At 33.9% G+C, this 26,077-nt stretch overlaps 1 protein-coding gene across 9 annotated transcripts in view; it reads right to left on the bottom strand.

The window, feature by feature from the left end:
- The window catches only part of tty (tweety), a 485,971-nt gene that overhangs the window by 330,714 nt on the left and 129,180 nt on the right, over positions 1-26,077 (bottom strand). The window contains exon 1 of one of the 9 annotated variants that reach the window (XM_081731238.1): positions 7,389-7,407. The exons of the other annotated variants lie outside the window; for them this stretch is intronic. The gene's annotated coding sequence lies outside the window, so the exon portion shown is untranslated. Of the gene's footprint in view, positions 1-7,388; positions 7,408-26,077 lie in introns of those variants that run through there. 9 annotated transcript variants of the gene reach the window in all.

Genomic DNA, 26,077 nt, shown 5'->3' with positions numbered 1-26,077 from the left:
TTCGTTCATATTTCATAAATATTTCAGTATTAACCGTAACATATGAAATAAATGATTTCTTGAAGATCTGAACCAAAGACAGAAATGAAAGTTTACTGGTATAATTAGTCTTCTTCGGATGACAGTGCGGTATGATTCATCATTCAATTGAGAGCAAGAAATATTATTGCGGTAACATTCTTCATCACCGCTGTTATTACTTACTAGCTTTACCTCATATTATTTTACGAGACAAAACAGGCCCATCTTTTCGTAACGAGATAAATCAACTTTGAGTTTCGTTTCGTGGTCAACCTTAGCCATAAGCGTTCACTCTCGTAGGAGAGAAGACATGCACGGTAATTCAAGAAACTGCCGGGCAATCCTGTTACAAGACGACAAAGTCGCATCCTTCCTTTAGAAGTCGGAACAAATCTGTTATCTTGCCACTGTCTGAAGATTGTAGTGTTCATCAAGCTTTCATACTCTCTTCCTATCATCAAGCCTCCTTAATCTCTTCCAATATTTTAAATTCTCGCACCGACTGCTTATGCTTCCATTCTTGCAGCAATTATAAGAAGTTTCAAAATCGCAATCTGATCGTGGATGTTAAGTTATGCAGCTTTCGTCGGACTGTAGATACAGGTTGTTCCAGATACTGACTAAATTATACAATCAGATGTGCCTCATTAGCTCCAAGGTTTCATGTAACAAGTATCTTCAATGTTCGGAGAACCCTTTAACATACACTTGGCTTCCATCCAGACTCTTCCCTAGTCTTGTCACGAGTTTTGTATAACACCATCACCATGGATTTGGTTGTTTCGATATACATATCACAATCATGGATACACTTATTTCATCTAAACACGAAACTACAACTTGCTCCTTTTGAAAACCGAAGAGATGTCCCACTTTGCACAACCAACGTCTGGTTTACTGAACATACGACTTGGTTTACATGCTCAGTATCATTAACTCTCAAATATTGCATTATACCGATTACAGTACTTGTTTATTTTCACAATTTTGATAAATCTCTCTCTCCCTATACAAACAGTATTATACTTAATTTACCCCAGTATATTAGAGGAAGCTAAATTACTTTATATTGTAGTTATCCATTCGCTTACCTACACTTGACGCTACTGCTACTCACGAAACGGTAAATTTCTTGTCTCGTCTCGAAAATGATACAAGAGATGACACGAGAATACTTATTTTAAAATTCGAGGCGAGACGAGAACTATGACAAGTATTGTCTCGTTTGACACGAGAATACTTATTTTAAAATTCGAGGCGAGACGAGAACTATGACAAGTATTGTCTCGTTTCAGAGACGAAACATTTTACGAATCTTTTGGGAAATACTAGTTCGCCCAAGTTTTAGATCCCAAATACTGCTAGTGTTACATAATTCGTTGTATAAAAATTATTAACTGATAAAGTAATTACATGAACATAATTCGAAGCATTTATCAACGTTTAAAGACACAAGTCATTACACAATATAGTCCAATAATTAAAATGGTTTACATGTTGTTATATCACACCCTTCATGGAAATCACGTGATGCAGGAGGACCCTGATCACTTCTAGATGAAATTAAGAAAAATATCAGAGCATAAATTTTGTATATAAATTTACAAAACGAGACGAGAAAGGATTCTCCCAGAATCGAGATGAGACGAGGTTTCTGCAAAATTTACAGACAAGACAAGAAAACTTTATTTATCGTCTCGTGGACAACACTAATTAACGCTATTTCAGGGTTAAAAACCTATGCTGTAAATAAATATATTCTAAAGTTCATTAATGATCTTAACATTAGAAAAGAAAAGTCCAATTCGTTTTGTTACATGTTTTTTAAAAACAAGTTTTGAATGCTGACACATTGGGGTTACACTACTGATTTAATAGCTCACTGGAGATGAAAAGAAATATATCAGTAAATGGTGCTGCTACTGGACATTACGTCAGAAAATGTTATACTGCTATGACGTTCTTAGACATGTCATTCGACTTTCAGATTAATCTTGCAACAAATAAAAAGACCACGAAAGAGAAGCCACAGCTCCTGAGAAAGGGGCATGAATATAGATAAGAAACCATAAACCTTTGAAGAAGATGCATTATATACGATATTACGAAATCTTCAACTTGCAACGCCACACAGCACTGGAACAAGGAAACGACTTTTCTTTATGAAAAGTTCAGTGTCATTTTGTTTTTGTTCTTCTTTCTATTTTGTTCATTTTTTACGTGCTCTTGAAAGCAGAGATACTTTGAAATGATAAGCTACACCTATTCTTACAAGGAACAAGAAGACATGGCATATCTAACGATGTGTAAAATGTGTTTCTACCGCTTTAAAAAGATGTCTTTTTTAACACTGTCAGTAAGCGCTGTGATAATGGGTACTCTCAGTCTCTGACTGGATCTTGTAATTTTATTTGGGACATTAACAAAGTTATCTATATGGCTGACCTTAGCTGGTTTCTTTTTACACGCTGAAGAAAAGAGTAAAGGGAGTAGTGAATTATGAAAAGTAAACTCAACCAATCAAGCAGAAGGACGACCAACTGACAAAGAAATGTATATAGCTTACATCAAACATGCCACAATTTTATCTAACTTAAATAAAATGGAAAACCTCTTTAACGTCAGTTACAAAAGAGTCTATTGGTATTTTTTGAAACCTCACTAATATAAAGAATATTTTAAGATATGTGGCTAGAGCTTATAAAAATTTACTACCTTCACATTCATTTTATGATAAGATACGCGTAAAAGTACTGCATACCCAATCACCGGAAGCTGATTAATGACACAGAGATTACCGAAAGCCAGTGTACCCTAGAGTAATGCAAGTTTACATTACTTAGCATATGTAGTCTAAGAGAAAATGTCAACACCTAAACACTACAAATGATTATAAGCTCGCTTATAGCTATATGTGAGATACGGGTTCGCTTCAAGGTGGGAGTTCATATGATGCACGTAGATCCCCTGTAGGGTTATCGTCGGAGCTGAAAGGGTTTCATTCAAATCCCCAATACTGACGCGACTTTCATATGATCTTCTCGCGTATACCTGTGGACTTAACATTAATCTGAACACCAGGTTGAATTAAGGACTGTTTCTTATCACGATATATAGGTTCGAACTATACTGTGCCCAGAGCTGATAATTTTATTTCTAACAAATGCAACTTATCCATACAGGAACAGAACGATAGAAAATATCCATATTAACGTCCTACGGTGGAGATATAAATATATGTGTATTTTTCTAAAGTATTAGGGGCAAGCCCCTGGTGCATGGCCCCGAGTTCTCACCATTTTCGATTGCTCATATCAGTAATTACCGATTGTTTAAGGGGTCCATTAACCTAGCACCCCCACTAAAGAAAATCTTAATTACACCTACTGCATTCGTTTGAGTTAAAATAATTAAGTTTTAAGCTATCGCCCTTAGAGAGTCATTTACGATTTAAAGTGAGGGTGCTAATTTAATGCTGGTACCCACACTATTGACTTTTCAAAATGTAATATATGCAATCGTTTAAGCTGAAGGAATTTCGTTTTGAATTACCACTCTTGGAGAGTTATTCACCATTCTAAGTGGTGATTTTACGTTATTTGATGTTCTCATGTATGCTTCCACATTTTTAACTTTATACATTCATCTATTATTTCCCATTATACATCTTATAACCTCCTCTCTGAACGTGAAAGAAACTAATCTGCGTAGCTGAACAAATCTCTAGTTTGACGGCATACAGAACGGATTTTTATAGAGAGGTTCACGTGGTCAGTGTTAGCAATCATATGGCGGCTCTCGTGAACGCAGTCTCAGTCTTTGTTGAAATATCTGCCCAACTGGCCCTAGAATACGGTGGACACCGAAAGTTTAGAACTCACCTCTGAATCAAACCAGTGACTGTCTGCAACGAAAGCGTGAATATTAACCATTTGGCCAGGAAGAAGTCTTATATGCTAAAGCCTTATAGCCTTATATTCTACCTTCATATCATAATGTAATATCTACCTTGTAACTGTTCTTAGCTGCTGAGTTATAGAATGTTCCCTTTTTCATTTTCTTCTTCTTCTTCTTCTTCTTCTTCTTCTTCTTATTATTATTATTATTATTATTATTATTATTATTATTATTATTATTATTATTATTATTATTATTATTATTATTATTATTATTATTATTATAAGAGATGACTGGCAGAAAGTCAATGTTTGGAAATGAATGAAGTTGCTACATCTGAATCATGTAAAAGCTTCCCGAACCAAATTATGAACAACGAAAACGTCTGGAAGTGCCTGATACTGTAACAAGCGAACCGCCAAGGGGAACAAAGTGATTTAGTCAGTGTCTGACGAAAGAAGAATATCTATCCCGCCAGTACATGAAGAGAACGAACCGGATGATTCACTCCTTAATGGCCTTGATTCAAGTACGTTGGGAAAAGAAAAATGCGGCGGAAGCAAAAAACGAAGAATTAAAACGTAAACAAAAAACTCTCCCTTTTTATGTCCTACATCCATTTGTTTGTTTATATAGTCTGGTAACAGAACAACGGAAGAAACCGGTAATAGATGCTAATGAAATCATTTCTTACATTACTTCCATTCAAGGTCATCTTCTTATTTTTACCACCTTTGACTTTTTCTTCCTTTTTGGGCTGTAATATTTTCCTGAGGGATGTTTTTATGCGAAGTAAGATATATAATAGTAAAAAGTCTAACTTGTCAGTAAACTGGGTTCCAACCAACTGGCGATCCATATCTATTAGTTAAACTGGGTATCGATAAATTGGATATCAGTAGTTGAGGCAAGAGCACTAAGAACTATTCAAATGAATTCGAACATATTTAGAATACTGCAGCATACAAGATTGATTTCTCCAACATGAACGTACGTTTGTGGCTGAAACAGACATACATGTTCCCTCCAAAACACTTTGATCTTATATTGATCTAAGGAGAATTTCTAGTGGTATGGATGAGTACGAATCTACTCGTAATTCGGAGAGCGACAAATATACGTATATGAAGTACATGGGCTACTTAATATTTGTATCTTCTGAAGATGTCGAGAACTACATATATATATATATATATATATATATATATATATATATATATATATATATATATATATATATATATATATATATATATAATGATTAATCTAACTACTCTATACTTATATTCAGTAGTACACCCCAATTAATTCAAGAAATCTACATAGCACTTCTAACGAACTTCTAATTAACGAACTTCTTTCTAGCTCACACACATATAAAAAGCTGCAATTATTAAAACAATTAGTTTGAAATCAATAAGTACAATAAATTTACCTGCTAAAATAAATTTTTAGAGGACTATCCGATTAATTTCATTCATACTGTTCCTCTGGTAAAGCTAATATGATATCTGCAGAAAAGACTACTTGGAACATTATTGCTAGTTTGAAACTAATTAATCGGGTCGGAACAGAAAGTTTGAACTAAAAACACTAACTCTGCAAGGTGGACACGGCATTAGGCTACACTCACCATTTCAAGCAGTATATTTATACTAGTGGTGGGCACAAAAACTGGTTTTTCGGTTTTCGGTTTTCTTCAAAACCCGTTCGGTTTTTCACCGAAACCGGTTATCGGTTTTCTCCAAAACCGGTTCGGATTTTTACCTGGTCCGTTTTCGGTTTTCTTCAAAACCGATTCCGTTTTTTTTTTTCAAAATTTGTTCTATTTCTGACCAGAATGGTGTTTCGTTGTTCTCCGGAAACCAAATCCATTTCCAGAGAAATAGTTTTATGTGTTTTCGAAAAGTTTTCACCGAAACCAGTTTCGGTGAAAACCGAACTGGTTTTGGAGAAAACCGAAACCGGTTTCGGTGAAAAACCGAACTGGTTTTGGAGAAAACCGAAATGTCGGTTTTTCGGGTTTCGGTTTTTATAGAAACTGGTTTTCGATTTTTATAAAAACCGGTTTTGCCCATCCCTAATTTATACTCAGTTTTATTGTATATTCATACCGACATAGGAGCTGTCAACTCAATGTGAGCTGACAACAATACTCGATGTAGAAAGTAGGATTTACACCTACCTAAATAACTTTTCTGTTTTTCAATATTTAATCATCCTAATTTTCAGTTCGCTCTCCATTATTAAGTGTGTGGGAGGACAGGGGGAACTGAGGATGCTAAAACTACAAAATACAAACCAGAAGTGAATATACATGAAGATATTAGAATTTATCAAGACAAGAAAAGAACGTATTAATCACAACAAAAAATCCTCTCAACAATTAACACTGTTTTCGCCAAACTATTATACTGTAATTAAATATTATATAAAAGCAATAATAATATTAATATTTTTGTTCTTTTCTCTAGACACTGAAGTTATGGAGATGGGAGACGAGGAAGCAATGTTTAGTCCAATCTGGTTGAATTATTATTATTTGATTTTTCTATTTTTATATGTTTAATAAAAATTTACAGAAATACCTGATTATTTAATTTTATAAATTTACTTTCTATGAACTTAATTCGATTTTTTAAATCTTTTAAATGTTTTGAAAGATTTGACAGTATTTGAATTTCTAATGCAGAATGAATTTCTTCATTCTTGTGCAAATATTTCTCTTAATTAATTACCCAATGTACGAGATTGCATTCACTATCATTGTAAATATTACTAGGTTTCCATATAATCGCTATATGTAATCCTTTTGTGGAAGCTGTATTGACTGCTGTGGGTTTTGATAATGTTTGTCGTATATACTGATCATAGTCCCTTAACAAATTATCTATGTATTATCTATAGACTAATGCGACGTTTAGCCTGAATGTTCGTGGACAATTCGTTTCAACGATGAGCCCACGGAGTTCACGAATTCTAGAAACGTGCGGATTCGTCTAGATTTATCAATGTTCATTCAAATTTTCAACAAATCGTGCCGTTATTTTTCTATCCAACGTTTTATGGGTACAGATCAGCGTCATACTGAAGGCCTGACTCCTGCAGGAAACGTTAGTCGAACTCTTTAGTATGGCACTAATCACGCGACAGAACGACTCTGCATAAGACCCCATAAGATTAACATTGGCGCTAGGAGACTGCTAAGGTTGACAGTCGATAGGACGTATCCTTATGTTAGGCAACCAGTACAAGAGCCACATATAGCGAGTTGCCGGACATTTCAGGTACTTAGTTTTAATCTGAATGGCAAGACTGACTGATTTCTTACTAGAAAGTTCACAGGCCTGTACAGCTTCAATGGGTTTTGTAAGAAAAAATATTTCACCTTGTCATAATTTGTCATTTCTCCAAGTTTGCCACAAATTCATCCCAACATCCACATGTTATGTCTGACTAAAGCAACTCACTTTCTTTATGACTCCTCCGATCCTTCACTTGTGCCTGTAATGAGAAAGTTGGAAGAAGATTCATCATCTATATATTAAAATGCTACAATAGCAACAAAACCGCCTGAGCTTTAACCTATACCTTTGGATTTCAAACTTTTGATCTACGGTTATTTGTGATTTCACGTTTAATAAAGACAAATGTTTTTAAATGTGTGTATTTTAAATAAATTATTTAAATAGGTCTTTTTTCATAAAGTTTACTCCTTTTAAATTGTTGTTCACAGCCTTTGTATTTTAATGTTTTTTTTTCAAAATCAATTAAAATGAATTGTGCTGCCATCTTTGGGTTATTTTAAAGTACACGTTTGTGGACGTTTATATGTTTGTGGCCAATTCTTTCGACAATGAGATCTCGGAAACTACAGGCTCTAGAAAGATGACGTTTTCACTGATCGATTGCAAATTTTATGTAGATTGTCCAGTTCTAATTGAATATTTAAAAAACATGGCCATTATTTCTTTATTACATTTTTACGGATACACTGGAAGTGTTGAAATTAGGAAAAAAAAACTAAAGCATCATATCCTACGCACTATACATTTCAACACCACATAATTGTATACGGGGGTTTCATACCTCTCAGGCGTTTATTTCATGGCCAAATGATAATGAAAAACAAAAGATAACCATTTCTCCACTCTAAGTTGAATCTTTATTGTATGGAGTGCTTTGCCCAATGAACACCATATACATTAGTGACATTATAATTAGTTGTGTGTAGTGTATTTGCTTATTTAATACTGCATGCAAGAAGAAAAAAACCACTGGTCATGCATGATTTAGAAACACCAACCGGCAGTAGGTTCAAATCTTGCAAACAGTGCGAGATATTGAGGAAAAATAATCGAAAAATCTCCCCTTTATGATATCTTTTGCCGATTTTTTTTTTTTTTAATCAAGACGTCTGTTACTTGTGTCTGTAAAGGGCATGTACAGATGTTGTAAGAAATGATGCGCTGTGTAGAGAGCAGATTCAGCTAGTCTATCTATTAAAATACTATAATAGCATTAAAAACGCCTGAGCTCCAACCTCTAACTTTTGATTTCAACCCTTGAACCTACGAATATTTGTGATTTCACGTTTAGCAAAGACAAATATTTCGAAGTTATGTGTACTTTAAATAAATTATTCAAATAGATCTTTTTCATAAAGATGATTTTTCTAAACTGTTGTTCAAAGCCTTTGTATTTTAATAAGTTTCCTCGAAAATCAATGCAAGTGAACTGTGCTGCCATCTTTGTTCTTCCAAACTATATGTGTGTGGGCCTTCATATGTTTGTGGCCAATCGTTTCGACAATGAAATCTCGGAAACTACAGGCTCTAGAAAGATGACGTTTTCACTAATTGATTGCAAATTTCGAGTACATTGTCCAGTTCTAATTGAATATTTACAAAGCATGGCCATTATTTCTTTATTACATTTTTACGGGTACACTCGAAGTGTTGAAATTAAAAAAAAAAAAACTAAAGCATCATATCCTACGCATTACACATTCCAACACCAAATAGTTGTATATGTCTCAGGCGTTTCTCTCATGATCAAATAATAATGAAAAAGGAAGGATTACCATTTCTGTAGTCTAAGCTGAATCTTTATTTTTGGAGTGTTTTGCCCAATGAATATCATATACATTGTTGTTTACAGCCTTTGTATTTTAATAATTTTTCCCCCAAAATCAATGCAAATGAATTGTGCTGCCATCTTTGGAGTTCTTTTAAATTATACGTTTGTGGACGTTTATATGATTGTGGCCAATCCCTTCAACAATGAGATCTCGGAAAGTACAGACTCTAGAAATATGACGTTTTCACTGATCGATTGACAATTTTATGTAGATTGTCCAGTTCTAACTGAATATTTAAAAACAATATGGCCATTATTTTTTATTACATTTTTACGGGTACACTGGAAGTGTTGAAATTAGGAAAAAAAACTAAAGCATCATATCCTACGCATTATATATTTCAACATAACATAATTGTATACGGGGGCTGCATACTTCTCCGGCGTGTTTCATGGCCAAATTATAATGAAAAACCAAGGATACCATTTCTCCACTCTAAGTTGAACCTATTGTTTGGAGTGTTTTGCCCAATGAACACCATATATCACTGACATTATAATTAATTATGTATATAATATATTTGGCTATTACATACTGCATTCAAGAAGAAAGAAAACACTGATCATACTTGAATTAGAAACTCCAACCGAAAGTAGGGTCAAATCTTGCAAACGGGTGATATTGAAAAAATAATCAAGAAAAGTTTCCTCTTTATGATACTCCTTCCCGATTTTTATCAAGACGTACTTCACTTGCGTCTGTAAAGGAACAATTACAGATGTGAGGAATGACAAGGAGATTCATGCTCATATGTGAATGATGCGCTGTACAGAGCGCAAATTCAGCTAGTACTTACATTAGAATGGTGTGCTGTGCTAACAGCGCAGGTTCTGCTAGTAGTATCTTGCGAAAAGCAAACTATTGGTTGCATATTAGGTTAGTTATGGTATGTTAATGGTCCACTAGACATTGAAAAATGTGGACCTATTGACGCAAGTGCTGACTAGAACTTCAATACTTAGTTTCTTTTAGGATGAATTTAATTTTATACCAGACCTTCAGATGCAAGGAAACGTTTGAGAAAAACTTTTCAAGATAAAATGTACGGACCACCGCACTACTAGTAAGTAGGCTTCCTCGCTGCTGTTCCTTAAACTAATCATGTTGTGCTTCTGTTATTAATGGAGCATTTTCTTGTAAAATACAAACAAAATATAAGACGTCGGAAAACTTCGCCCAAAGATAATTCACCCCAAAAGTAAACTATCCCTTATAGATTTTTCCATAAGAAATGGTTTATGTCATGTGTTAGAGATATTAATGAAATACTTGTTTGTAAATTTAAAAAAAAAAACTCACATGAGTCGCATTTCACAAAGCTGTCAAAAAAAATTCACCCCAAGTGTAAATTACCCTTTGTAAATATTCTCATAGGAATGATTTACGCAACATTACAGGAATATTAATGACATTTCTTTTTACGAAATATGAACAAAGTCGTCCGAGTCGTCTTTGAGAAAATCTGAAAAGAAATTGACCGTCAAGAGTAAACCACACCTTGTGAAATTTTTGGTAAGAAGTAATTTATGCAACGTTATAGAATTATAAATAAAATATTTATGAAATATGAACATAATCGCCTGGGTCATTTTCGAGAAAATCATCCAAAAAAAGAAACTCACCTTCAAGAATAAACTACACGTTGTAGACTTTTTCAAGACAAATGAGTTATGTCATACTGTCAGTTTACTACTGGAGTATTTATTTACGAAATGTGAACAAAATAGCATGAGTCGATTTTGAGAAAATCGTCCAAAAAAAAAAACTTACTCCCGAGAGTAAACTACATCTTTTCGATTTTTCCCAGAGAAATGGCTTATACTACAGTATGAGGTTGTTAATGAAATATTGATTTATGAAATAAAAAAATGTTGGAGCCGTTTTTGAAAAATAAAATTTTTATTTTCGACCTTCAATAAACTACCCTTATTCTTAGGGATAGAAAAAAAATCGAAACCCCTTATAGAACCACATAAAACCTTAAGTTTAAAATCTGTTTCAGATACGTTGAACGGTGTGGTCTCTAGGCGAGTAAATATCAGGACGAGACAAACACGTACAGATGAAAAACATCCGGTATCTATGAGTCATGATACGTGTCAATCCGTTGAAACCTCGAATTCGATTTTTTTTTTTCTTTTAACAATCACCATACTTTCTTTCTCTCCTTTTGTCGCTCGGAAATAAAAATGAAAAAGGTATTAGAACACATATTTAGTATTCTTTTAAAACTAAGGAAGAACCTTAACATTTCTAAAAAGTACTATAAGCTCATTTATTATGAAGCAGCAGCTATCAACCACCGAAAAGAGTTTTAAAAATTTTGCACGCACCTCCTCGTAGAAACTATACATATGATTCATAAGGATAGAAAAATATATACATGCAAAAGTGCCGCACTAAAGCAACATGACGCTTTTCGTATGCAGAAGAACGGAGGCTCTGAACAACATAAAATGAGTTGTTATGCAACTGAAAACAAAAAGAAATGGGGAAGTAGGCTGACGTAATAGAAAAAGAGAGAGAGAGAGAGGGAGAAACCTGTTATGAATCATAAACTTGGATCGTGAAATGCAGTTGCAATCTGTATTCCGTGTCTTTAAGTATACATTATTTACAAATATTTCAATTCAGTGAAGAGGAGAGAATTCAATAGTTATCGATGGATTGATGAAGCTCCCGGTTCTAAAACATTTTATTAAAAAGATATGAGACCGTAAGATATTTTCTATCTCTAACGTATATAAGTTAATACCGTATAGGCCTAATTATAAATGAAACTTCTACAATATAGTCCTCTATGAATCGTTTGAAACATTGTACTGAATAAAATAATCTGGAAGATTACCCGGGGGGCACTAAGCATACCGTGAAATAGGGATGCGCACGAGACGAATCGAGACAGGATTTTCCTGACAAAATTCGAGTCGAGATACGGCTCTTCCAATAAAGAAATATACATTTTTCGAGTTGAAACATCACTTTTACAGCACATTTGCGAAACGAGACAGCCACAAATCTTGTCTCGTGCGCATCCCTACCATGAAGTAAAATTTTGTTTTAAGACTTTTCCTGCGTAGTCTCGACGCAATGCAACAGTATGTTGATGTATTCTATGAAGGGGAGGGGAACTTACGGATATGTTTGTTCCACATAAATTCAAATAACCTGTGATCGAACTAGAGCCTTTGGCACAAAAGCCAGCGCTTTACCACTGGGTCAACGTGTTGGCAAAATAGAAATATTAGAATCAAAACATTTCGTTATAGTAAAACAGGTACTATATGTACAGGGTACACGTGTACAAAGCTTATTATTACTACTTGTAAAGTGATATTTAAATGAAATGCGTAATGCCTGCTTGAATGTATGCCTATTTGGTTTATAGTTTTGTTAGTGCGTGGAAGCGATTTAAATCATTTTTTTTTTTTTTTTCTGATTCTTGGTTATAGATTAACCATGTTTAGAATTTCTGGGAGAATATTCGATATCCTCTGTACCATAATCTGAAAACAAGGTTCACATCACGGAACCCGTCGCTCAAATCATTCCTTACATACTAAATACATTTTGACTAACTCAATATCGGATGTGAAATATGAAACGTTTTAGGAATTTCTGATTATTTTATATACAGGAATTTTCGATATCAGTATTGGTACTGTTTTACAATATGTACTGTAGTATACTGCTATCGTCAAAGTTAAAACAGAACAAGAAAAATGTAACAGAAAATCTTAAATTGTATTCCTATTTTATTATTCCGTAAAATATTTTTACCATTATGTATTATACACCAATACGAATCGTCAATTATACATTTTAATTTCCACTGCTATACTGCCAAAAAGGATCTAAATTATTATTGTTCAAATGTATCAATTATAACTACTAAGGACTCGTTTGTGTTACAATTTTATTATTAATGAACACACACTTTTACGAACATTTTTCGTTTTTTTTTTTTTTTTTTGTTTAAACCATTTTTCTTTTTCTTTTTCTTTTTTTTCTAAAAAAAAAAACAGCTGGTTTAAACCAGCCAACCCTGCCACGTTTCCGCCTGAACTTTTTTTTTATTTAAATTCAAAAAGGATAATTTCACTATGCTGGCCATTTCGACAAAGTGGCTGAGAAATTTTCCCATCTCCAAACGCATATAATATTGCCTGTACGCAGATATAATATTTCCTTGTTATTGCGATGGTCCTACACTTTTTTGATCACTCTGTTAAAACGCAGAAAAATGTACACAATGTCAGGGGCGGACAAACGACGGGCTTCTGCGGAGGTGGGGGGCAGTGGGTTGTAATACTGCTACTTCGAGCTACTTTTAAGAGCTCCAACCCTGGGATGGGTTTTATTTATATATAAAATAACAAAGTTTCCTTTTCTGGGGGGGAGGAGTGCGATCACCCCCTGGATCCGCCCTGCACAGTGTGTATATTGCACAGAAAATACATTTTCTCCTGTTACTGTTCTCACAATATTATCCAATGTTTTGAAGCCGGGAATACAACTTGGAATGAGAAGTTATCTTTCAAAGACTACACCACTATTTCTCGAAACACAACAAAAACAAAATAAAACGAACAGCTCCATCATTCTTTTTCACCTGAGGCCTTTTTATGTGCATGTTTCTACTCAATTACACTCATTCCGGCTGGTAAAAAGAAAAAGAAACAACCGCTGGATATTTTAAGAGATCCAACGAGTTTTTCAGTGGCAGGAGAAAAATACCTTTAATCATTAAGAATTCAAAGTGTGTCAGTCTGTCAAGTGGCCAAAGCACGAAACGCCACACGAGACGAAAGACAAGTTTCACGTACTTCTTACAGCCGGTGGAAAACAATTGTTTGGGAAAGTTTATTATATTAGGTAGGTTCTTTGATTCTCTGCTTACAAATACCGGCGTCTGAATCCATACCAAATAGTGTTAGTAATAATCGCATGTTAAAATATTAGAACAATAAAAGTATTTGCCCAATTTTGTTATTCGAATATTTCAAAATGTAACGCAGAACTTTTCAGAATCTGAGCGCAATAATTTGTGGATTGTTAACTGTATCCCATGTTCGCATGATATCAATAAATACAGACCCATGCTGATATTTTCTTCCCGAAATGTCTTTCCCACTTTTCATTATGACTTCGTTACCTATCTAAATCCCTTAATTTAAAGGTTAATATTCAGGTCCGCATGCAAGGAGCGATTTAGGAGTATATTTGAAAACTGTTGGCATATTCCTAATTAAAGTCATGTCATTTTCCTCCCCAATTCATTTATTACTAATTGTGAATTTCTGTCAAAGATAGTAATGAATATATATATATAAAGTTAATTTGAATTCCAGACAAAAGTTCTAAAACACTTCTCTCACAAATATTTGAGTATAAAGATGATAATGCTTGGATTTAAAATATGAGGTGTGTTCTTAAAAAGAGAGAACTTTTTGCTAAAGAATCTGTATTGCTCATTTTACAACATTTTAAACAGTGTATCCCTCAAAGTAGTCCCCTTTACTGGCAATACACCGTTCGCGACTTTTCTTCTAGTTTTGGAAAGTATCCTGAATCGCACTTTCTGGGATGTCGCGCAGGTATCTTGTCGCATTGTCCTAAATCACCTGTATAGTTTGGAAACGACGACCTTTCAAAGTGGTTTTAAGTTTGGAAAACAGTAAAAAGTCTGTTAGGGCTAGGTCCGGAGAATAGGGTAGATAGAGCACAACGGGAGTCTGATGCTTCGCCAGATAACTGTAAATAATGAGCGACGACTGAACCAGCGCATTGGCATGAAGCACCATCCAATTTTGGTTTTCCAACAATTCAGGCCTCTTTACTGCGCGCAGCATCCCTCAAACGCGCTAAAATTTTCTGGTGCAAATGTTTGTTTAGTATCTGACCACATAGTACAAATTTAATGCCTTTCCAATCAAACAATACAACCAACATCATTTTGATCTTTTACCGATTCATGCGTGCTTTTTTTGACGAGGAGACCCTGAATGAACTGAAAAGCAATTGAAATGTCTGTAAAAATTTGGCAATTTTGCAGCAAAATTCCACACACATACACACGCTGTTCTTCAACCTTTTTCTTTGTCACTAACACGACGAACAGCTTGTGCACATGTTCACTTTAGCGATTGTAGTTCGGCGACTAATGGCCATAGTGAAATGAGGCAAATGGCAGTTTGTTGTCTAAGCCTGCCGCTACGTGTGCTCATTAGCAGCAGCGCGCTCTCTGAGCCGGTTAACGTGCTATTACAAAAGCACAGTCTTTTTTGAACACACTTCATATTTGCTCGGAATCCCGTTTCGCTTCAACAAATGTAATTCTAAAGAAATTGTGTAGAAAGTACATACACTGTACTTCAACAGTACTAATCAGTTCCTCTCTCATTTTTTCATGTTTACGCAAATTCTTGTGAAATTAACTAAAGTAATAAAATAATAGGAGCCGAGACAAGAAAATATTATTTGTTACCTCGTGGGGAATACTACGTAATTGTAAATATGATGTCAAAAGCTTAGGTAAAGAACTGAGCAAGAACAAAGAACCCTTAAAAACACTGAGTAATATTCTGTACTTACTAAAAAAATTACAGGGAAAACTTTAATATATTTTTCTGATTTCTGCAATATCTTGAGAAAAGTGAAATAACTGATGAGCACATTTAACCTTCAATTACACATTTTCTAGAAGCATAGCTTCTGATATTGGAAATTGGAATGTTTAATACAGCTATTATCTACAAGTAACATGAACGTAAAGTTGTATATGTGTCACTGTTTGGAAAAGACAACAGTGGCTACACTCTGTTATGTTAACAGTATATATATATATATATATTGCTACATACACAGCACATAAATAACAATTTATTCCAGCAAAATAAAAACTGTCAATTACTGTTGGCAACAAATATTGTTTAGCGGAAATAATAATAATAATAATAATAATAATAATAATAATAATAATAATAATAATAATAATAATTATTATTATTATTATTATTATTATTATTATTATTATTATTATTATTATTATTATTATTTCGAAAACTACGCACAAACATGTCATTTTGTCCAGGCCTATGTGATCTATTGACTAACACCAGCCTTATCTAAGGGCAATATTTTAGTCAAACGGAATTTAAAATTTAACAGTTACTTATGCTTTTAAACTATATCTCATCACTGTACCATGTATTGTCGCCTTGCTAATGTCATGATGAAGAGTTTAATGATGACATATCAGTTTTACCACGGTTAATGCCGTGGTTCTCGTACAGCAATATTATTTTTGATTTACAAACAAATTCTTTTTTTTTTTTTTTTTTTTTTTTGCATTTTCTCAAAAATAGCTTATGAGCTTTCACACTCACGAATATAATTTCGCATAGCTCAATAAGTTCTATCGAGTGGTATGTCTCACCTTTGGACATTTTTCTCCCGTTAAATGCTAGTAACAAGATTTAGGATTTATATGTGAATACCTAATTTTAGTTTTGAAAATTGCCACCGATATTTTGTTATAGCTTCACGAATAATGTTTGCAGTGATTTAAGACACATTTAATTGTCCACATTTTCCCATAATTCTGCATTTTTTACATGTTTAAGGAAAATCTACCTAATTTTACATATATCAACAGGTTTATCTTACATGTTGTTCCTACTCTATCGCTTTGAAATTGTTCAATATTTATATATATAGACTCCGAGAGCATTTCAATTCTCGGCTCCGGCACGCATTCTTGGGAATTATACAGAGTGCAACTTTATTAATATAACAAACGTCAAGAGGCGATTCCTGACAACGAGATAAGAGATTCAAGGTTTATCACGTTCACATGTTACTTTTTTAAATTACTGACAATTGTACGTACATTGCTTGTAGTTGCAATATTAGTACAATTTAGACGGGGTTATTGTAAAAGTACAGTTAAAATGCTACTGGATTGTAAATTAACATATGTGAAATAGAATCTTATGTAAACAGATGGAAAAGTGATTTTTTGTAACCCTGCCAGACAAAAGTACCAAGTTCCCAGCGATTTCTAGTACACCATCATATTTAAAGAGCAAAACACTAAGATAGAAATGAAATTAAAAAAGAAGTGGCACCTTTTTCTTTCAGACAAAAGAGACGAAGTTAACAAGGCCCTATGCCGAGCCCTCGTAGGCACAGACATACCATTCTACACGCTGAACAACACGTATTTCAACAGTTTCTGGAGCAGTACACAACATGAAGCATACCAGACCAGTCTACATTAAGAAAAACTACGTACAACATTTTTATGAAGAAATGCTCGCCAATATAAGGAACAATATTTTAAAAAATCAGTATGGGCCTTGTCTGAGTTAATGAAACTACAGATAAGGAGATGAGAGTGATAGTGAATGTTATTATCGGTGTAATGAGTTGTAGGCCATGTAAAACCTGTTCTTCTAGCGTGTGTGGTCATTGAGAAATGTACCAACAAGATATTTGCCAGAGTATTCAACGATGTGATGTCTATTGTCTCGTCTGAGAGTATCAAATATGAAAATATGATCCAGTTTCTCAGTGACGCACTTTTCTATATGCTGAAGCCTGGAAAAGCGTTGATACTAATTTATCTGAAGATTATCCACTTCACCTGTGTAGCCCATGTCCTTCATAGATGTGCTGAACTTATTCGTGCTGACTACACTAAAGTGGACCTGATAATCTCTTCAATATAAAAAATGTCTCTGAAGGCTCCAAAATTGTGGAAAGATACATACCCTGATATCCACTGTCACCCGAACCTATTGTTGCATGATGGGAAATGTAGTTAGAGGCAGTACATTATTATTCTAAACACTTTTAACCACCTAACCTAACTACCCTTAAGTGCTTTAGATTCTGAAAGTGCTGTTTCAATTCAATTTGCTGTACAAACAAGGTATCCAGAAAAAGTTGGCGGACATCTCAACGCTGATGTCAGAGAAATCACAGAAGTAGTGACAGAGGAGTTCAACAGTGATAGCCAAGAATGCACGCTACAGTGAAGTGAGTAAAATCAATGCAATCTTAAAAGGTAAATCAAATATAGAACTACACAGGGGCAGACTAAAGGCCGGGCAACCCGGGCAAGTGCCCGGGCGCCCAATCAGGGAGGCGCCAAAACGCATAACATTTCAACTTTTACGAAATGATCATAAAAGCCTCAAGAAATATATTGCTATATTTTGTAAAGTAATCACATATTTCTGATTTGCAGCATTTCGGGAAAAAATATCACGACGTGCCAATAATAAACCATAATAACAGTAATTGTGGAATCTAACTTTTTATTTAAGCTTTAGTCTTGTAAGAGTGTTCAGCTTTTGTACAAATTCATGACATACGCTTTATGAATGCTATGGACTTCAACTACTAGGACCTACATATAAAGGGTTGTTTATACTGTATTGCTGCGCGTAAAACACGTTCAACATATGTGAAATGTATTTATTTGTATTTCGTTATTAGAATAGATTGTTGCATAGTCGGATATATGGTAGAATGACTCCTGATGTTATTGATATAACAAAACAATTTACAATATAGCAGTAATCATGTCTCCATTAGTAGTATTCAATAAATGCTGTTCGATATTGTTTCTGTTTATACATATCAATATATAAATAATAATAATAATAATAATAATAATAATAATAATAATAATAATAATAATAATAAAACAAGGTAATTGATACCATATGTATATTTTTAAATACTAAATATACCTATATCATGTACGTGAGTATTAATTTTTCTTTTCGAAAAATGGGTTTAAATTAAAATATTAAAATTGCTATAATAAAACGTAAAATATAGGGTAGGACTAAGGGGGGAGGGCGCCAAAAGGTCACTTTGCCCAGGTGAAAATTTTGCCTTGGTCCGCCCCTGGAACTAATGTACGTAGTTTTAACGCGTCAAGGTGCTCCTAATTTTAAAATGTCCCCCCGCTCCCTTACTGTTTTTGATATAGAGAAATCTTTCAGTCAGTACAATGCAATATTGAGAGAAAAAAAGACGAGTTTCACATTCGAAAACTTAAAACAATGTTTTGAAATGCACTGCTTTGCAAATAGGGAATCTCAGTAAATAATTTGCTACAATTTGCATTTGTAACAATCCTAAAATGAAGACAAAATAGTGTAACAGTGCTTATTTACAATACTTTTGTAATAAGAAATTGATAAGTTGCTCATTTGTTCAACTATTTATGTGAAAAATACAGTTTTATTCATTTTAGAACTGCCCGTGGAAAAACTTTAAAAAAAAACGAATAAAAAGAACGACGATATTAAAAAGTATACTAAGCTACGAAGATTTATTGAGAACATTGAGAACCATGTCAAATACTTCTTAGTGAAATAATTCTCAATTATTTTTTCTTAATTAAGTTTATATTAAGTTTGCAACTGAATATATTTTACTAGATACAATCTTATCTATTCGATTAGGTTACGTTCCGTGTCTATGGCTTGTCATTTTAAAGAATTAGTGCATTAGAATTAAATTACTTTATTTTAAATTATTTTATTTAGATCACACACAAACTAGGAAATCAATGCGAAAAAGTCCTGTTGATAAATTATTTACACATACGTTAGGCCTTATTTTGTCAAATTTTAGTTCATATTCATGCACATATAAAGCCACTTGCATATAAATCCTAGCCCTGCTAATAATGTTGTTGAATATATTGAGAAAATATTTTGCTTTAAGGATGTAAATGAAATTACCAAACAAGCATCTTATTACACTATAGTTCACTATTTAAAAAAAAAAAAAAATAGTTGCCACTTATAGATGGGCTATATCATGTGTTCTTTCAGGTCAAGCAATACTATTTGTTTTTACTATGAATTTTTCCTAAGAGGATGCTAAATTGAAGAACTGAATCTTTATGTGTGGACGGCCCATTGCAGCATATACTCCATACAAAAACATAAATAAACCATTGTAAAACCTTGCTTATCTTGTTCAGTATTGATTTACACCGAGAACTTTTCAAGTTCTCCCTTTTTGTAGCTACACATTAATCCTCGGCTTATAACTTCCCAGCTTTTAAAATTGATATGATTTACGTTCCTTCAAGACACAAAAGCAACAGTTTAATTCGTTCTTAAATTAAATTAAAAAGCTTTATGTATTAAACTTGAAATCTAATTTTTCATTTTGATACATTCCTTCATCCTTTGCCTTCATCTTAATAACAAAGCCTTCATCTTAATAATACTATACTTAAGATAAACCAAATCAGAAGTATTATGCTTCACGTTACGCGAAAAATAAACGAAAACATAAGTCTACACGCACGAAACGAAATGAACTTTTAATTTTACGTTCCATGACTACGCTCTTTAGGCTAAAAGAGATGAATGGTTAATAAGGGTGAACGACAATGAAATAATTAGTGGAAGAGGACTGTTGAAGGAAACGTGACAATCCCGAGAAAACCCAGGGACATAATGTTATCCACAAGGAAATTCATTTGGTCAGGAATCAACCGGAAACCCCTAGCACCAGAAGTGAGCGCTTAACCACTGAACTACCATGATTTTAAGACAATATACAGCAAGCTTATTGTAGTATTGTGAAGATCGGTGCACCAAGAAACCGAACTGAAGGGAAATGAAATGAAATTTTTAGTTTTACGTCCCAGGGTTATGCCGGTTAGGCTAAAGGAGACGGTGATGATGAGAAATGAATGAAATGGTGGAATGAAGAAAGTGGGAGGAAACGGGAGAACCCCGAGAAAACCCATTGATAAGGTGTTTGTCCACCACAAAGTCCACACGGCGCGAGCTGGAATCGAACCAGGGACTCCGAGCACCGGAGGTGAACGCTCTACCACTGAGCCACCGCGCCCCCTCCCGAACTGAAGGATTCCTTCCGTTTATGAAATACTATTTGTAAAAAGTAGCATTTGTTCATTAGGAATGTTTTGATCGGAATGTTTGGCTTTTGTTAGTTGTTTTTTTTTTAATCGATTTACTTCCTCATCTAATATCTGTTTATTTGAAGGTGTGTTTCTTACCCAACGCTCCACGTTTCGAAAAAAACGAATATATACGAAACCGTATATTCTTAAGTATTCGGAAATTCCCTCTATTCTGCGTAACATACGACAACACAAACACTGTAAATTAAAGCTGGTCAAATTCTACTAGAATTAATTTACAGCAAATTAACGTCGTTTTTCAGCACCGAGGCTACATAAAAAGTGAACCTACATTTAACATTGGATTCAAACTACGCATATTCAGATCTGGAAACGAAGTATGTCTCCTTGCCCAACGCAAGAATTGCCTCGTATGCATAGCACAATAAATGACTTTGATTCACTTGCCTCTTTCTTAATCAAAAGTATCTGAATTTCAAGTTTAAAAAAGAAAGTTCTTTCATCTATGTATTCATTTCTTCTTTAACAAAATTTCACGTGAAATTCCATTTTTATTAATAAATGAACACATAACCTCTTTTCGCGTTATCTACGCACAAGATGAATACTCAAGGCTTTACTCGCCGCAAAATTCCCTTAATATTACACGAAAAAAAAAAAAAATATATTTCGACAAGTATTCCTACAATTTTTGAATGCATAACTACACTCTGCAACATAAATAAATTTTACAAATACCAAATTTATACAAATTAGATGTCTGGTTGTCTTTTTTTCTAAGAAAAATACATTCAACAATAAAATGGCATGCATAAAAGCTGCTCTATAAACATGCATAAAGGCCATTATACCTACATTCCATTACAGTATGTTTCCCTTGTTTTGTTTTCTTTGTCTATCTTGTACTGTACTTACGTTGTACACAATATACATATAACAGAACTCGCTTTATGTGTAGATCTTTTTTTAAAAAAAAAGTTTGAATACAAAAACAATAAATTCTCATTTTACAGTGGAATTTCAATAGGTATTGATTATGCAGAATTTAAATATAACATAAAACAAACATGAGTATACTGTATTATATTGACGATAGTAAATGAGTGATCCATTTATTATTATTATTATTATTATTATTATTTAATCCTACATATGAGTTCAAACCACAGAACCTAAAGATACAACTTTAGATTTTTAAAATGAAAAAAAGAAAGAACACCCAAACGAGTGTTTTGGAGGTTCTGGACTAGCTGGTTGTTTGCCATTGAACTGTCGAGTGTATTGAAGTGTGACAATGCAGCTTTGTGATATTTTATGAAACAGCGGATGCGTTAATCTTTCTCTTTTTCTCTCCTTCTCTCATCCAGTTTTTTTAATTTAAAAAATAGAGCTTTGCACAACAGTTTTACCAACTTTACAAAGAACTTCCATGATCAATATGAGTAAATCATAACCTCTGTTCCATGCATAAATTACGAAGATCGGTAAATGAAACTAGTTTAGACGAGATGATCTGATGTATAAGTAGCAACTTCATCTAAAAAGCTTGATTCCTGCTGGCACAACAATTATGGTTGCTGCGGTGAAGTAGGTCTATGGACATATATCTGTTTTGAATTGTATTCTACACATAATACAAAAATTCAAGATCATCCTCTGGCGTGGGAGATCCGGGTTTGATTCCCTGTAGGAGCTTATGTGGTTCGGATTTCACGTTAATCAGTAGGTCCCGTCTCATATAGCCTCGCTGCTGAAAGCTCAAAATCAACTCAAGATCATCCTCAATCTCTGTTTTACATGAAACCTCTTTTTACGATAGTTCCTAAGTTCTACGAACCCCCCTTTTTTTTGTGACAATATTTTGAAAGCCAAAATACTGAATAATCTGCGACTATGCTCAAAACTACTCATCCTAAAAGCAGAGGTAGGAAATCTGCAACGTTTTATGAATGATAAATATCATTTACATAATTTACGAATATTTTTGATCCTGTACTACGGAAAAAACTAATATGTTCCTATTGTATTACTACAAATGACCATACTCAACAACTGAAATATATTCTTACTGATCACTCATGTTTCAAATATACTGTTTTAATAACACAGGTCTATTTTAATCATACAATATGAACAACTAGTTACGTAAACGTTAATTTTTTTAATCTTTAAATTCAGTTAATATTTTTTGACTAGATTCATCATTAGGAACGCTGTCTCAAAATACATCATTTGGTGTCCCGATTTATGACTTATCAGCACACTGTCAACTACTGTGTTTACTTAATAGCACATTATATTCAATTCGCTATTCAGAGAACAATTAATCGTTTACATGAAGTAACACCAACTTCTGCAACAGCAGGACAATCAAATTGTATTTCGCCGCAAATTCTTGTATAACAAGGCAGCTATTAGCCAGAACACGACTTCACACTGCATGATTGATCAATCGGAACAGTAGCATCGACCAGCCAACAAACGCCAATTTAACAGTTTGATCTTGAGAAGAACCCCTGCCAGTAATAAGAACCATTTAATCAATTTGGAAACAATTAGAAGTGTAACCGAGAAATAAAACAAGGACATAAGTGGCGAAAGAAATATTCTTCAAGAAAAATTTCTTATTTGTATACCCGTGCTAAAATAAAAAATAAATATTTATCGAACGTTTCATGTGGAATAATGTACTCCATAGAAAAGAAAATGGATACCGCGGAAATAGACATGTAAAACAATTTGATCAGTGTATCACAGATAATTTGGATAGCATTTGTACCGATTATTATTATTTCAAAATATGTTATGCATAAATGCCGGAAGTCTTGTAAACAGTTCTGTCTGTCGACTATCGACAGGTATCAGAGCAAAAGCGTTAAGAGATATGCAAAAGCATTATTTTGGAATCGATTCAACGTCCCCAAAATAGATGTAATCTATTCCGTTAACCCTCTATTCAAACCGAAAGTGGCAGAAATGAACGATTTCTGGCTTCAACATTGATCGCCATAGAATAAAAACGGCAAGTTTTCTTAAAACGATTTAGTCTTAAGAAAATGTACCATAATGTTTCCACATCTTTCTATTAAACCCAGAAGTGGTAGAAATTTACAACTTCCAGTTTCAATATTGATCTCTATAGAGCAAAGAGATAGCGAAAAGCGGTTTCTTGGAATCGATTCAGCATCCCAACATTATGTTTCATCTTCTCCATTAACCTTCTACTAAAACCAGAAATCGTAGAAATTAACCATTTGAGGTTTCAAATATTGATTGTCGTAGAGCAAAAATGATGATATAGCGAAAAAGCAGTCTTTTCGAATCGATTCAGAGTACCAACAACCCATTCCATTTTCTCCGTTAACCCCTCTTTCAAACCAGAAATAGTTCAATTTAACAATTTTAAGTTTCAACGTTATCGACACAGAACTAAAACGGTAAGAGATAGCGACAAGCTCATTTTGGAATCGATTCGGCGTCTCAAGAGTTAAAATAACATAATCTCCCGCATCTCTTACTAAAACAAGGCGTGGCAGAAATTTACTACTTCCGGTATATTTAATATTGATCTCAATTGAGTACGAGAAATGGTAACAGATAGCGTGACGCGGTTTCTTGATTTGATTCAGCGTTTCAACAATAGCTTATATCCTTTACGTTACCTTCTATACAAACCGGAAACGGTAGAAACCAAGCGTTCCCCATTTCACAATTCATTACCATAAAAAAAAAGCTGTCATACTAGCAGATAATGTATTATTATTATTATTATTATTATTATTATTATTATTATTATTATTATTATTATTATTATTATTATTATTATTATTATGAAATCTATTCAACATCTAACAAAAAGTACCATCTCCATCTTTTTACTCTACTAGAATCTCTACTAGAATTAGAAGTAGCATACATTTACTACCGCTTCTAGTTTCAATATTGATCTTCATACACCGAAAACGGTAAAAATAATTAGAAATGGTAGTGATTGAATGAATTTCCCACGAGTAAAATTCATGTCAACTTTTCTCCCTCTATGCAAATCGGAAGTGGTGGAAATCTATTGTTTCTAGTTTTAACACTGATCATCATGGTGGAAAACTATAACGGATAACGAATTTTTTGAAATGCTGCAAGAGCAGGTTCCGTTTCCAACTTTACTCCTCTATTGCAAGCAAAAGTGGCAGAAACCAATTAATTATTCCTTCAGGTTCAAATATTGACTACCATAGAGCGAGAACGGTAATACGAGGCGACAAACGGTCTTTGGTATGGATTACAAATCTCAAGAATAGCATACTTCTACTGAAGCCGAACATCGTAAGAAGCAGTGCAACTTCCGGTTCCATTATTGATTCCTACATGGAAAAAATTGTACGAGCAAAAAACTTGTTGATATGGATTCAGCGTACGATTAACAGATCCCATCTCTCACATTATCTCTTTATTGCAGCTGGAAGTTATAAACAGGGGTGCCCACAAGGGAAGGGGGGGCTATGACGCAAACTGCGTCATTGAAATATTTGGGGGGGTAAAAATCTATATAAATATGTTTGAGAGGGTGTAAAAATTAATCGAAAAAAAATTTTTTTCATGGAAGAACACCTACAGATAGGCAATTGAGGGGGGTGCGTCATGGACATGAGGGGGGGTGGGCACCACTGTTATAAATATAGTATTTTCGGCTTCAATATTGAGTTCGCATTGTTTGCATTAACATTTAAACATATTACAGTGGTTCGGATTTGCCTTAATTGTAGAGTCAAGTCTAATACAGTCTTGGTGCTACAAAGGGATGCTAAACTTCAACAAACAACCACAAAGGAAAGTACTTGATCGCGCATGCTGAATCGCTATACAATAGATCTTTGAAATGTAACTTGTCAAAGAAATGTCCAGCATATTCGTAGAAATACGTATACATCTATTTCTCATAACACATAAATAAGAGTACTAACATAAAAAGGGGGGGGGAAAGAGGCAGCATGGCAACATTGCTTAGGAAGGCCTCAGTACGTCGTCGCATGCGATATTCCGTGGTAAGTAGCGCGTGTTGCGTCGCTGGGGTCTATTGGACTTGCATGATG

This window comes from Thermobia domestica, chromosome 11 (assembly GCF_964235325.1).
Source record: "Thermobia domestica chromosome 11, izTheDome1.hap1.1, whole genome shotgun sequence".
In the NCBI taxonomy this organism is placed as follows: Eukaryota; Metazoa; Arthropoda; class Insecta; order Zygentoma; family Lepismatidae; genus Thermobia; species Thermobia domestica.
The sequence above is the reverse complement of the archived record's forward strand: the minus strand, read 5'-3'. Positions and strand labels throughout refer to the sequence as shown.